Source organism: Corylus avellana, chromosome 5 (assembly GCF_965113065.1).
Source record: "Corylus avellana chromosome 5, dhCorAvel1.hap1.2, whole genome shotgun sequence".
NCBI lineage: Eukaryota > Viridiplantae > Streptophyta > Magnoliopsida > Fagales > Betulaceae > Corylus > Corylus avellana.
The window spans coordinates 4,372,734-4,388,761 of NC_142494.1; the positions used below are offsets into that span (position 1 = coordinate 4,372,734).

General features: G+C 33.2%; 1 pseudogene; it reads left to right on the top strand.

The window, feature by feature from the left end:
* Positions 1-494: 494 nt before the first annotated feature.
* Positions 495-12,336, top strand: LOC132181656 (tricyclene synthase TPS4, chloroplastic-like; annotated as a pseudogene).
* The last annotated feature ends 3,692 nt before the right edge of the window (positions 12,337-16,028 follow it).

Sequence of the window (16,028 nt, forward strand, 5' to 3'; positions counted from 1 at the left end):
ACTTTAACAATTGCAAATCCTGCAAATTAGTACACTTGTGATAGAAAAGACAACGAGTAAATTTTCTTATATTTTCATTTGGCAAGACTAGATATATATGAAGAAGAAAAGAAGCTCGCATAGTAAAAGCACTAGCAGCAGATGCCTTATATGACATTTTCTTTCCTATGTTTAAAAAAAAAAAAGAGAAAAAAACTACAAAAATACAATTACATTAGAAGCCCTATGCTTAACTTATTCCATTGGATTGTTACAGTATTTCTCAATGCATTGGGAAATGTTGCAGCAACCCAATGCATTATTAAATTATAAAAAAAATCTCTCTCCTCTCTCCTTCACGCGTCCCCATGATTTCTTCTTTTTCGTTGAAGCATTTTCTCTTTCACGCGTCTCTCCCTCGATCTCTCCGTCTTTCTCTCTCGCACCTCACCAAACAAATAGCAAAATCACCACTACCTACTGCAAATAACACCAAACAAACAGCAAAATGAGAGATGGATAGTCGTAGACGGACGAAATCGCAGACAGGCAAAATCCCAAATGAAAATGAAATGGCAGACAGACAAAATCGGAGACCCAACACTCAGAAATCGGACGAATTTGTTGAGCCACCGTCGTCGATTCAGAAACTGAGACCCAACACTCAAAAACTGAGGATTGTTGAGCCACCGTCGTCGATTCCTTGTATTTTGGATTTAGATTTTCGGTTTCATCACCGAATTTGGAGCCTTTGTTTCTCGTTTTCTGTTTGGTGATTCCGTGTTTGGCTGGTTTTGTTCCTTTGCTGCCTGATAGAAGAAAAGAGTTTCAAGAAAGAAAAAGACGGAGACATTAGAGAAGAAGAAGACGGTTTTGTTCCTTTGTTCCTTTGCTGGCTGATAGAAGAAGACGGAGACATGAGAGAAGAAAAGAGTTTCAAGAAAGAAAAAGAAAAAACTAAAAAAAATATATATATATTATTTTAATGATATAGAGAACAGTTAAAAGATTCTATGATAGTGTGTATTTGTATAGGGAAAAAAAAGTTGCTTGGATGCTTAAACTTAAAAAAAAAGAAATGATTAAGAAACTATTGCTAGTTCTCTAAAGGCATCACAATCACACGTCTCTGCTACCATTTATTGAATTCATTGATCACGTTTTAATGGACTTAAAATTAAAGGATCAAATCAACTAATTCCAACTTCAAAAACTTCACTTACACTCCTAGAAAATAAGTAGTTTTGTAATCATAATATCATAATTTAAAATTTTGTAATGTCAATATCTTACGCGGCAGCTCATTTTAATTCTATCCTTTTTTTATTTTTATTAAAATGTCCCATTTAAAAGAAAATAAAGTGAAAATTAAAAAATACATTGGACTCACCCACAACATGACCGTGGGTCAGTCCACGGCCACGGTCACCAGAATTTTCACTAAATTAGGAAGAGGGTAGGGCATTGTAATAATTAAAAAAAAAAAATTGATGAAATTAAAAAAGGCCTAAAACGTTGGATATCGACTTTGCAAATTTTTAAATTTCTAACAATCACTTATAGTTAATGGGGTGCAAGGGAATTTCAGTACATGAAAACAATTGCTAGGTATTCAATAGTCAATGAAGTTATAGACAAGACATCCGGCCAGCTTTCAAAAACAGTCCAAAAATCATATTTAATATTGCATACAAAGAACATTAGGATGGAAGCATCTGTCCAATCACTTTCGTAAAGCAATGCTTTTTCTTGTCTCCACTAGTAATGTGTAGTAGTGAGTAGAGCTGTCATATTGTTCACCCATTTATTTTTTTATAATTCTTTTTAGTGTGAAATTTAATATTTACAATTATACTCACAATATAATTTATATTTTATGATCATGCTAGAGTCAGACTTAACCTTCAAACTCAATTATTATTTATTTATTTATTTTTCACGAATAATGTTAAAAAGATGACTGCTATCCTCTTTGTGTCTTTTTATTAGCCAAAGAAGAAAATTTGGCTAATATGTCGTGAATGACTTAAATTTCTCAAAGTCATGTGTTGCTGTTAGTATTTTGTTTTTCCTTCTACTAGTCCAAGTGAGAGGTGCATGTGATGTGATCATGTGAGGTAACTTCTATCATCAATTCTACTTGTCGTTTTGCCTTTTTTGTTTGATTTGACTCACGTTAAATCTTGTAAGATGGACCAGCACTGCGAAACTGAGAGTTTGTGTTCCTCACGTAAGGCTTGTTTGCCAACAGCTGGGGTCGGCACTGTAGCTGAAACAGAACGGCACTATTTCAGTATAGTGCCAGCAACAAAAATTGACTTTTTATTTAATTTTTTTTTTAAAGCAAAATATTAAAAGAAAAGAAAAAAGAAAAAGGAAAAAAAAGGATCGGGTGATCCTTTTTTTTCCTTTTTCTTTTTTCTTTTCTTTTAATATTTTGCTTTAAAAAAAAAAAAATTAAGTAAAAAGTCAATTTTTGTTGCTGGCACTGTAGCTGGAACAGTACCGGCTCCGGCTGTTGGCAAACAAGCCTGTATTGTCTGCCGCACGCCACCAAGAGAAAATTAAAGAGTTGTCGCTTTTGTTATGTTTTTTTTCTTTCACGTGAGAGTGAGATTTGAGTTCTAGATTTTAAGCGGGTTTTCTTTATTATTTTTTGTACGTATTTCATCTTTTTGATATAAATTTCTTTTGAGTTTGAATGTAAAATTTTTAAACTAAACCAAAAAATCTTTTTATAATCTATGATTGGATTATTTTTAGGGAAAATGTATAATAAGTCCCTGAATCAACGCTCCAAAATTTAAAATTTCATGAATTTTTTTTCTTCGAAAATTTACTCACTAGGTCAATTGAAATGACAATAAAATCTCTACCGTCAAAATTTTTTAACAGCCGTTAAGGCCACTCAAAACGCACCGTTTTACCTGATTAAAATATTAATTTAATTTAAAAAATTAAATCTAAAAATAAAAAATAAAAATTGAAGGGTGGCCAAGGGCCCTGGATAAGCTTCGCGAGCCAGTAGTCTTCGTAATAGAAGAGACATTTGCTCTAAACTTGAAAATATCATAAAATTATAAAATAAAATAAAAAAAAAGAGGGGGGGGGGGGGGTGGCGCGGAGAGAGAGAAAAAAAAGGAAACAACGTTACTGACAATTATTTGTTTGGTCAGCAAAATAATTCTATTAGATTTAATGTACCTATTAGATCTAATAAGTACCAATAATTATTGCAGTAGGATAATGGCTAGGAGGATTTGAAGGCATTATAACAGCAATTATGAATATATGTAAACCTCGAAGAATCCATATATAGAAGTATGTGCTTTAGCTAAACATACACCAAAACTAGGCGCAAAGAACCAACCTCGGGTGGCTACAAGCCACCCCCAGGGGGTTTGGAGTGGCCGCGAGCCATCCCAAACCACCCAAGGAGTGGCTTGCAAGCCACCCCAAACCACCCATGGGGTGGCTCGAGCCACCCCTTGGGTGGTTTGAGATGGCTCGCGGCCACCCCATGGGTGGAGGGGTGGCCAGCGAGCCACCCTAAACCCCTTATTGGGTGGCCGCGAGCCACCCCAAACCCCCAATCTTCTCACCATAAAAACGACACCGTTTTGGTATTTTTTCTAAAAAAAAAAAATTCAACTTTTTAAAAATTTTCTTTCAAAAAGCAATTATTATAACTAACCGTTAGACGGTTAATACATTTTATTAATTGGCTAAACAATTAAGATAAGCATGTACGACAAATAGGTGAACATTAAACGTACGGGTTCTCCTCGATTGCTTATGATGATCACAGGCAATCATTGAGGTTAATTATTATCAAATTGCATGTCAAGTCTGCATAGTGCTTCAGTCAATTAGGAGATCGGACATGAAGAGTACTAATTCCGCGCACGCGTCGCTGAGGTTAATTATTATCAGCCTAACAACCAACATTATTATTTTCCCCGAAGATCATATATATATATAACTTCATGCCTTCCTACGGAAATCATAGGCAAATTAGTTATAAGAGAATAGGAATGACACTAGGCTTTTTGCAAACACTATCCAATCTTCAAAATCTCTCATTTTAGTGTATCGAACTTTCATTTCATTCAAAATACCCCTTACGATTAGATATTTGATCGAGTCTATATGAAGCTTCTAGCTTGCACAAGAATACTCATCCCATGTGCTGCGATCGATGAATGCCGACAAATAGGTGAACTGTCAACCTACGCCTCCTCCTCCATTGCTTATGATGATCATTGACAAATTGCATGTCAAGTCTACAGTATATGTTCAACTAGGAGATGGATCGGACATGAGAATCTTTAAGAGTACCTCCGCCAAAGAGTTTCATGTTTTGCTGAGGAAACACACACATAAATCCAGTGACCCACAAGTCAAATACCCCTTACCATTAGATATCTGAGTCTATATGAAGCTTCTAGCTTGCACAAGAATACTCATCCCATGTGCTGCAATCGATGAATGCCGACAAATAGGTGAACTGTCAACCTACGCCTCCTCCTCCATTGCTTATGATGATCATTGACAAATTGCATGTCAAGTCTACAATATATGTTCAATCAGGAGATGGATCGGACATGAGAATCTTTAAAAGTACCTCCGCAATGAGTTTCACGTTTTGCTGAGGAAACACACATATAAATCCAGTGACCCACAAGTCATTGAGCTTAATTATTATCAACCCACATTATTATTTGCCCTGATGATCAATGACCGACAAGTTACTGAGGTCCTCTCTCTCTCTATATATATATAGAGCTTCATGCCTTCCTACGGAAATCACAGGCAAATTAGTTATAAGATAAAGAGGAATGGCACTTATCCACCTATTCCCATTATCCCATGAAAACTAGACCTCTTCTTCTCGATCACAAATATGGGCACTACTCTCGATGCTTTGCCAGTATACCAACTTTCCATTCACAAGTTGAACGACAATCCGCCAATTGCCAGCCAAGCTCCTGGAGTTACGATTTTTTGCAGTCCTTAAAGAATGATTATGCGGTAACCAACTTGCTTTATTTCCCCTCAATCCTCATCCAAACTGATCATTTGATTTATTTATTTTTTAATTAAAGTCAAAATGCGTATGTGCAACTGCTACATATATAACTGCTACATATATAACTAATCATGACAAGACACAAGGCACGTTTGACCATTAAGTTGAAAAATTATTACCATTAACATATGGTATACATATTTTTCATAAATTGTGATCATGCAGGATGAACGGTACAAAGATAGGGCAAAGAAGTTGGAGAAGGATGTGACGAGTATGATTAATAATGAAAATGCCGACTTATTGGCAATTCTTGAACTGATTGATGATATTGAACGGTTAGGTTTGGGATACCGATTTGAGAGGGACATAACAAGAGCCCTTGACAACTTTACATCTTCAAAAGGCTGTAATGATCAAAGAATTGACAAGTGTCTCCATGCTACTGCTTTAAGCTTTAGGCTCCTCAGGCAACAAGGCTATCAGATCTCTCAAGGTATCATCCAAATTAATTCTCTATTATGATGCAGTCGCTAAAACTTCTTGATTCATTTTGCATGTTGATCTCACGATCTTCTAATATCATATTTTGTATGAAACATAGATGTATTTAACAGTTTCACGGACGATAGTGGGAATTTCAAGGAAAGCCTTATAAAGGATGTCAAAGGAATGTTGAGTCTATATGAAGCTTATCTTTCTTTTGAAGGAGAAAGCCTTTTGGACGAGGCCATGACATTCACAAGAATGCATCTCAAGGACCTCGAAGGAGATGTGAGCAAAAGTATGGCAGAACAAGTTAGTCATGCATTGGAGGTTCCATTGCAGCATAGAATGCTAAGGCTAGAAGCTCGGTGGTTTATTGAGGCATACAATAAGAGGGAAGATGCAAAGTTGAACTCGCAAAGTTGGATTTTAACATAGTGCAATCGGTGCTTCAAAGTGATCTTCAAGTTATGTCGAGGTAAGAAATGTTTGAAGTAATTATTCACGTGACTAAGGTGGGCTTTTGTTAAAAGAATGGGAAACTAACCATCGCTTTTGTAAGCTTTTCGTCTGAGTTTAAAAACTCTCCCAACTTTAAAATTTTTGCAATTTTCACCATTCCGGTTAAGATTTGGAGTTCAATTAGACGATCAAAAGGTTGAATGATCATTATATCCTTGTAAAATTTATAAAATTACGCAATTACATTAAATTACAATTAAATTGTTATTTTTTTAAAAAGTGAAAAAAGGGAGAAATACAAGGATACTTTGGAAAATTTTCACCCATCCGTTAGGAATTAGCATAAATTCCTAACAGTGAGGTGGGGTTGCAAATTTTGTAAAGTTCGTTACATTTTTTTGGGGTAACTTCACTTAGCCCATGAAATGTCATGCCTTTTGCAAACATTTGCCAAAGTTTAAAAACTCTCACTTTGGTGTATCGATAATTTGATTTTTTTCCAATTACCCACCTTCCATTAGAGATTGGAGTTAAATTAAACAATAGAAAGGGTAAAAAGACCTTTATACACTAAAATTTTTAAAATTTCAAATTTACAAATAAAAAATTATTATTATTATTTAATTTTTTTTTAAAAAAAAAAGCGAAAAAGAAAAAATGTGACCTATAGCGGGTCACCTGGTGACCAACAATGAGTACATTTTTTTAAACAAAATATAATAATAATAATAATAATAATAATAATAATATGATTTGTGGGTCACAAGGCAAGTGGGTTAGATCCACCTTTGAACCCACGGGTCACAAGTGACCCACGATAGGTCGACAAGGTGACCCGCGGTGGGTCACCAATGTGACCCAGGATGGGTCCCTTTTTTTTTCTTTTTCTTTTTTTTTTTTCAATAATAATAAGGGAAATTATATATAAACTCCTTAGGTCAACGCGCTTTTATTAAAAACTCCCTAAGTGTTTTTTTTGGGAAATTGACTCATTGGGTCAATCGAAACTACAATAAACTCCCTACCGTCAAAATTTTTTAACAGTCGTTAGTGCTACTCAAAATTCCCCGTTTTACCTCATTCAAATATTAATTTTTTATTAATTTAATTAAAAAAGTTAAATCTTAAAAAAAAAAAAAAAAAAATTGAAGGGTGACCAGGGGTGGCGGTGCCACCCCTGGCCACCCTCCCAACCCCTATGGGGTGGCCGTAAGCCACCCCAGGGGTGGTTTGCCCACCCTGGCCACCCCTTTGGGGGTTTGGGGTGGCCTGTGTGGAAAGGGGTGACCGCGAGCCACCCCAAACCACCCAAGGGGTGGCTCGAGCCACCCCATGGGTGGTGTGGGGTGGCCTGCAGGCCACCCCAAATCACCTGGGGGTGGCCGCAAGCCACCCCATATCATATATATATATTTTTTAAGATTTAATTTTTAAATTAAATTAATAAAAAATTAATATTTTAATGAGGTAAAACGGGGAGTTTTGAGTAGCACTAACGACTGTTAAAAATTTTTGACGGTAAGGAGTTTATTGTAGTTTCGATTGACCCAGAGAGTCAATTTTCGAAAAAAAAACACCTAAGGAGTTTTTAATAAAAGCGCGTTGACCTAAGGAGTTTATATATAATTTCCCTAATAATAATAATAATATGACCCGTGGGTCACATGGTGGGTGGGTTAGATCCCTTAGTGAACCCAAGGGTCATAATTGTTTTTGAAAAAACATAATTTTTTAATAGAAAATGAGGGCATTTTAGGAATTTCACATCCATTCGTTAGGATTTAACAGAAAATACTAACGGAGGGGGGTAATTAGAAAAAAATCAAAAGATCGATACACCAAAGTGAGTGTTTTTAAACTTTGGGGGTGTTTTGCAAAAAGTGTGACATTTCATGGGTAAGTGAAATTACCAATTAAGTTGAGAGTTTTTAAACTTTGAGAGGAAGATTGCAAAAGTGATGAAAGTTCACTACAAAAAAATAGATGTTTTTTGACGTGGCAAACAGTAACTTAGGTTTGCCACGTCAAAAACTTTTGACGTGTCTAAGTAGACACGTCAAAAAAAATATTGTTGACGTGTCTTATTTAACACGTCAAAAACTTTTGACGTGTTAGTTTAACACGTCAAAAGTTTTTGACGTGTCAATTTGACACGTCAGAAAGTTTTGACGTGTCAAATTAACACGTCAAAAAGTTTTGACGTGTCAAATTAACATGTCAAAAACTTTTGACGTGTCAATTCTACACGTCAAAAACTTTTTTTAATAAAAAAAAAATTAACATTAATTTTGATATAAACAAATATGCATTAAAAAACAATTAATGTTAATTGGCATAAAAAATTAATTTTTATTGTCATTAGTATAAATTATAGTTTATTATCATTAGTATAAATTACTTAGTATATATGTATGCATGCGTGTATATATAAATTACTTAGCTATATATATATATAGCTAACCATATTATTTTTGTAAAAATATATAAAACATACTTGATACATTTATTTTATAAGACCCGCAAACCTCATATGAACTCGACAAATACAACATATGTGGTCAGTTAGTTGATACATCTAATTATTTATACATCTAGAATATTAATTTATTTATTCTCTAATTAATTTTAATTGGGTAGAGTAAATATATGATAGAGTAAATATAATTTTAATAAAATTTAAATAAATAAAATTTATAATAATTTAAATAAGATAATATATATATATATATATATATATATATATATATATTATAAGTTTTTGACGTGCCACACATGGCACGTCAAAAACTTTTGACGTGTCATGCATGGCACGTCAAAATGTTTTGACGTGTCAAGCATGACACGTCAAAAAAATATTAATTTTAATTTTATATATATATATATATATATATATGTATCAAAACTAATTTTAATTTTGATATAAAAAAATATGTATTAAAAAACAATTAATGTTAATTGGCATAAAAAAATTAATTTTGATTGGATAGGAAAATTATAGTTTATCATATTAGTATAAATTACTTGGTATATATATATATTGATCAGTCTAGTAATATTAATATGATAGCTAGCCATATTAGTTTTGTAAAAATATATAAAACATACTTGATACATTTGTTTTATAAGACCCGCAAACCTCATATGAACTCGACAAACACAACATATGTGGTCGGTTAGTTGATACATCAAATTATCTATACATCTAGAATATTAATTTATTTATTCTCTAATTAATTTTAATTGGATAGAGTAAATATATGATAGAGTAAATATAATTTTAATAAAATTTAAATAAATAAAATTTATAATAATTTATATATATATATATATATATATATATATATATTTATTATAAGAAAAAATAATACACATTATATTTAATTTAATTTCATTATATTATATAATTAAAAATATAATAATTTATCATATTATTTTTGTTTTATTATAATTATATATGAAATTTTATATATATATATTAAATCAGAAATATACATATATAAATAAAATATATTTTTTATTAGTCTTTTGACGTGCCATGCAAGGCTAATAAAAATTATTATTTTAAATTCTTTTAATTATATATATCAGACATATAAACGATATTATATATATATATATATATAGAGAGAGAGAGTTTTTGACGTGCTGGGTTTTGGCACGTCAGAAATTTCTGACGTGCCAAAACCCAGTACGTCAGAAATTATTACTGTTTAATTTTTAATTTTTTTTTTTTTTTTTTTTTTAAATCTGGTTTATTTTTAACGTGTAACTTTTAGCACGTCAGAAATTTTTGACGTGCTAAAACCAGCACGTCAAAAATTATTTTTGCTAGAAAAAAAAAAAACTTTTTTTGACGTGTTAATTATAGCACGTCAAAAATTTTTGGCGTGTTAAATGTTAGCACGTCACTAAAAAAAAAAATAAAATAAAAAAAAAGCGGGATTTTTAACTTTTTTCCCTCTTTTTCCTATCTTCTTTCCCTCTTTTTTCCCCTTTATAATTCTTTTATATATTTGGTCATTTTTCTCTCATTTCCAGACTCAACTCTCTCTCTCTCTCTCCTCTCAAAATCTCCCTAGCTTCTCTCTGCAGCCGGCCAACTCCCTCTAGAGGGAAGAAGAAAAAGAAGAAAAATAAAGGAGAAGAGAAGTAGATCTGCAAAAAAAAAAAAAAAAAAGGAAAAGAGAAGAAGAAGAATAGAAGATCGATAAGAAGATTTTTTGGGTTTGGGTTTTTGATTTTTTGATTTGGTTTTTGATTTTTGAAGATTTTTTGGTTTTGAGTTTTTGAAAATGAAGGAAAGAAGAGAGAGTAAGAAAATGGAGAAAAGAAGAGAGGGAGAGAGCTTGGGGGGGGGGGGGGGGAGCAGTAACGAAAATGGAGAAAAGAGAAAAGAAGAGAGAGAGTAAGAAAATGGAGAAAAGAAGAGAGGGAGAGAGCTGGGGGGGAGAGTCTGACCAGCGTGTATATATATATATATATATAATTTTAATTGAAAAATAATTTAAATTAATAAATTTTTTAATTAAAAAAAAAATTTTTAGTGGCCAAAATTTTTGACGTGGTAGTGTTGCCACGTCAAAAACATTTTTGACGTGGCAAAATTGACATGTCAAAAAATAATTTAAATTAATAAATTTTTAATTAAAAAAAATTTTTTTAGTGGCCAAAATTTTTGACGTGGTAGTGTTGCCACGTCAAAAACATTTTTGACGTGGCAAAATTGACACGTCAAAAAATTTTTGACGTGTCAGTTTTGCCACGTCAAAAATGTTTTTTTTGACGTGTTACTCCCGACACGTCAAAAATTTGGGATTTTTGACACCTACCCTTTTGACCGTTGATAAACGTCAAAAATCACACGTCAAAAGAGGTTTTTGACGTGTCAATACCATTGACACGTCAAAAACTCCTTGTCAAAAATTATCACCATTTTTGTAGTGGTTTATGAGGGTTAATTAAAGTTTCTTCTAAAAGATATTACAAAATAAAAAAGAACTTTAATGAAAACCAACTTTGCCATGGGTCGGACGTAAGCGGAAACTTATTTGGTTCCATCTATGACTTTTAGGTGGTGGGAAGAAATGGGTCTGGCAAACAACTTGAGCTTCACCCGAGATAGACTGATGAAATGCTTCATTTGGACAGTTGGAATAGCCTTCGAACCTCAATTAAGTAATCTTCGTAAAGGGTTAACGAAAGTGGCTGCTCTTGTAACCACCATTGATGATGTCTATGATGTTTGGCACCTTGGGTGAACTGGAGCTACTTACAGATGCTGTTGAAAGGTTAATACTTAATAACGTACTCTTCCCCTTCTCCACCCCCGACACACACACACAAAAAAAAAAAAAAAAAAAAGAACAAAAAGAAAATTTTGCAATGTAATGGAATCCCTTAGTTATAACTTTTATGTTATACAATTAAGCAAATCATACTTTTAATTTCTTGATCGTGTCTTTCAGTGGGATGTCAATGCTGTGAAAAATCTTCCACGTTATATGAAGTTATGCTTCTTAGCACTCTACAACACTGTTAATGAGATGGTATATGACACTCTTAAGGAGAAAAGAGAAAACACCCTTCCATACCTAACAAAAGCGGTATATGCAGCCATTCTATAGTTTATTTTATTTTTATTTTTTTTTTCCATGAATATCATTTCCTTTGAAATATTAAATCTAACACTCTTGGGGTTTCTTCTTTTATTTCAGTGGGCTGATATGTGCAAAGCATTCCTACAAGAAGCAAAGTGGTGTTACAACAAAGATATGCCAACTTTTAAGGACTATATTGACAATGCCTGGCTATCCGTTTCTGGGGCAGTGTTCCAGCTTGTTCATGCCTTTTTTTTTTTTTTTTGAATAAAAGTTCACAAAGCAGGCACTTGAGGGCTTAGAAAAATATTGCAACCTTGCGTTGGCCATCAATTATTTTTCGGCTTTGCAATGATTTGAGTACTTCGGCGGTATTCTTTTTATAGCATATATCCCTTTTGTGGTAACTGAATTTTAAGGTCTAATTGATCATTGGAATCACTACTTCACACTATTATATTTAGTCGTTTATTTGAAATACTGGGAGAGTTAAAGAGAGGTGAAATTGCAAATTCAATCCATTGCTACATGCGTGAAACCGGTGTTTCAGAGAAAGTTGCTAGCAAACACATGAGTAACATGATTGATAGGACTTGGAAACAGATGAATGAAGAGCGAGTAGTTGATTCTACATTTGGAGAAGGTTTAGTGGTAATAGCAATCAACCTCGCTCGGATTGCCCAATGCACGTACCAGTATGGAGATGGGCACGGAGCACCAGTCATTAGAGCAAAAAATCAAGTCATGTCATCGATAATAAAGCCTATTGCACTAGTTGAGTGATATACTCTTGTTTATCCATTTAGACTACTTAGAACATGTATGTGTGGCAAAGATGTGAGCTGAGAATGAAAAATTTGGTTCCAAATAAAGTAGAGGTCATGATATAGCTACCTATAAATGACTTCGATCTATATGATTGGTGGAGCTTTGGGCCTCTTTTTTGCCGTTTTATTGGAAGAATAATAAGAATAAAAATATAAAAATACAAAAGTGTGGGGTTTACAATCGGTTTAATCATTAGTTAGTACTAACCATTTTCGAAAATTACCTATAGTACATTTAGAAATATAGATTCAAAGTGTTTTTGTTTTTTATTTATTTATTATTTTTAGAGATTCAAAGTGTCGCATGATACTTATTGTGTTAGTCATTAATTGATGTGAAAGTGACCATATTACTCACCAATACAAAAAAGCAGTAGTTTGTGGCACTTCAAAAATACTATGAATTTGGGAAAAAAAAAAAAAAAACGCCATTTGTTATAAAATTAAAGAAAATGACAAAACAAGATAAATAAAACACATTATGTAAAACTAGTTCTTTAAGAACTATGTATGATTCTTCTCTATTATTGTGTATTTTACATACTACTCAATACTCCTTTTTATATGCATGGAATCATAATGGGAGGTTGAGGAATATTATGAAAGGGGGAATATGAAAAGGTAGTACATGAATCAAAAGGCTACATCAATGTATTGCATGAATGTTATAAGAATTTTAAAAGATGACATGAATGTGTAGAATTTCAAGAGATGAAACTAAATGGTCATCTATCAAATACATGAATGCATTCATAACACTCCCCATTAGATGATTATACACTAAGAATATGCCTCGTTAAAACCTTGCCAAGGAAAACCCAGTGGGAAAAAAAAACTGTGGCGAAGGAAAAAGAGTACAATATTCTTATGTGTCTTCGTATGCTTTAGGACTGCCTCATTAAAACCTTATAAAGGAAAACCCAGTGGGAAAAACCTTAGCGAAGGAAAAAGAGTACAATCAGCATAATCATTTTACTCCTCCTCATTAGCATTAAGAGCTTCAATTGTTTATGATAAAAGATCATTGAGTCGGCGCATTTCAATGTTATTCACCAACTTTTTAAATGTTGCAGTTGATAATGTTTTGGTAAATAAATCTGACAAATTGTCACTTAATCTTATCTGCTTGAGATCAATATCACCACTCTTCTAGAGCTCATTTGTATAAAAGAACTTCGGTGAAATGTGTTTGGTTCTATCACCTTTAATATATCCTCATCTGATCTGTGTGATACAAGCAGCATTATCTTCATATAATATTGTCGGCCTATCTTTGATTGTGGATAAACCACAGTTTTCTCGAATGTGTTGAATTACTGATCTTAGCCATATGCATTCCCGACTTGCTTCATGAATTGCAATAATTTCTGAGTGATTTGAAGAAGTAGCAATAAGTGTTTGCTTGACTGATCTCCATGAAATAACAGTACTTCCACATGTAAATAGATATCCTATTTGAGATCTACCTTTATGCGGATCAAAAAGAAAACCCGCATCTGCATATCCAACTAATTGTGAATTTGAACCTCTTGAATAAAATAATCTCATGTCAGTTGTTCCACGAAGATAACGTACAACATGTTTGACCAAATTCCATTGCCTTCGAGTTGGTGCAGAGCTTATCTTGCTAGTAAATTAACTGAAAATGCTATATCAGGTCGTGTGCAATTTGCAAGATACATCAGAGCACCAATTGCACTAAGATATGGTACTTCAAGACCAAGAATTTCTTCGTCATCTTCTCGAGGGCGAAAATGGTCTTTTTTCCCATCAACTAATCAAACAACTATTGGAGTGCTCAAAGGATGAGCTTTCTCCTTGTAAAAGTGCTTCAAGACTTTTTCTGTGTATGTTGGCTGGTGAACAAGAATTCTATTTGAAAAATGTTCAATCTGTAAGCCAACACGAAATTTTGTCTTTCCAAGATCTTTCATCTCAAACTCATTTTTTAAATAAGTGACAGTTTTTATGAGCTCTTCTGGAGTCCCAACAAAATTTAAATCATCTATATAAACTGCAATGATAGCAAATCTAGATTCTAATTTCTTAATGAAAACATATGGACAAATTGGATTATTCTCAAATCCTTCTTTCAATAAATATTCACTAAGACGATTGTACCACATGCATCTGGATTGCTTTAACCCATATAAAGATCTTTGTAGCTTGATAGAATAAATACTTTGAGATTTCGAATTATATGCTTCAGGCATTTTGTATCCTTCAGAAATTTTCATGTATATATTATTATCAAGTGATCCATATAAATATGTTGTAACCACATCGATTAAACGCATATCCAAACTTTCTGTAACTACCAAGCTAATCAAAAATCTAAATGTAATTGCATCCACTATAGGGAAATATGTTTCTTCATAATCAATACCAGGTTTCTGCAGGAAACCTTGTGCAACAAGTCTTGCTTTGTATCTCACAATTTCATTTTTCTCATTTTGTTTTCGTACAAATACCCACTTGTATCCAACAAGCGATACACCACCAGGTGTTTGGACTACAGGTCCAAATACTTCATGTTTTGCTAGTGAGTTCAATTTTGCCTGAATTGCTTCATTTCACGTTGGCCAATCATTTGTACGTCGACATTCTTCGACGATTTGTGGTTCAATATCTTCTTTACTTCTAGTAATGTCAAATGCAACTTTAAATGAAAATATGTTGTCGACAACAATTTTGTTTATATCCAATATTTATCTTGTACTTACATAATTTATTGAGATCTCATTATTTTCAGGTACCTGTTCCTCTTCAAGGGTAACTCTTTAGGAGATTCCTCTTCAAGAGGTTCCTCTTCGGGGGATTCATTTCCAGGAGAATTTTGTAAAGAGTGTTTGTATGGATCAATTTTCGTTGCCTGTTTTGTGGGTAAGGCCTCTTTAGGAGCACCGATTTCCTTTCCTTGTGCTTTTCTCTTCTGGGGAATCTTATCATTTGCACCAATAGGTCTTCCACGCTTCAGGCATGCCTTAGACTCATTTGTTGCTGTATTAATTGATTGTTCTATAGGGACTTCTATCTTCACTGGAGTAGCAGCTGGAATGTGAGACTTAATTATTTTCTTATTGTCAGTAAATGCATCCGGCAATTGATTTGCAATACTCTGCAAATGAATGATCTTATGAACTTCTAGTTCACATTGATTTGTACGATAATCAAAATGAGATAACGTCGAATTATTCTAAGTGATTTCTTGTCATGCTTCTGACAACGACTTTTCTCTCCCTAGTGATGAGAATATATTTTCATCAAAATGACAATCTTCAAAATGTGCTTTAAAAATCTTACCAATTAAAGGCTGACAGTATCTAATGACAGAAGGAGAATCAAAACTAACATAAATTACAAGTCTACGTTGAGGTCCCATCTTAGTGCATTTAGGTGACGCAATTGGAACATATACAGCACAACCAAAAATACGAAAATGAAAAATATTTTTGGTGAGCTGTTGGTCTGATCCAAACTAATAATGCAGCATGTAATATTGCATGTCTCCAAGCAAAAACAGGTAATTTTGTTTTCATAAGCAAAGGTTGAGCAATTAACTGAAGTAGTTTAATAAACGATTGAGCTAAACCATTTTGAGTATGAGTATGACCAACAGGCTGCTCAACATTAATTCCAATTGACATG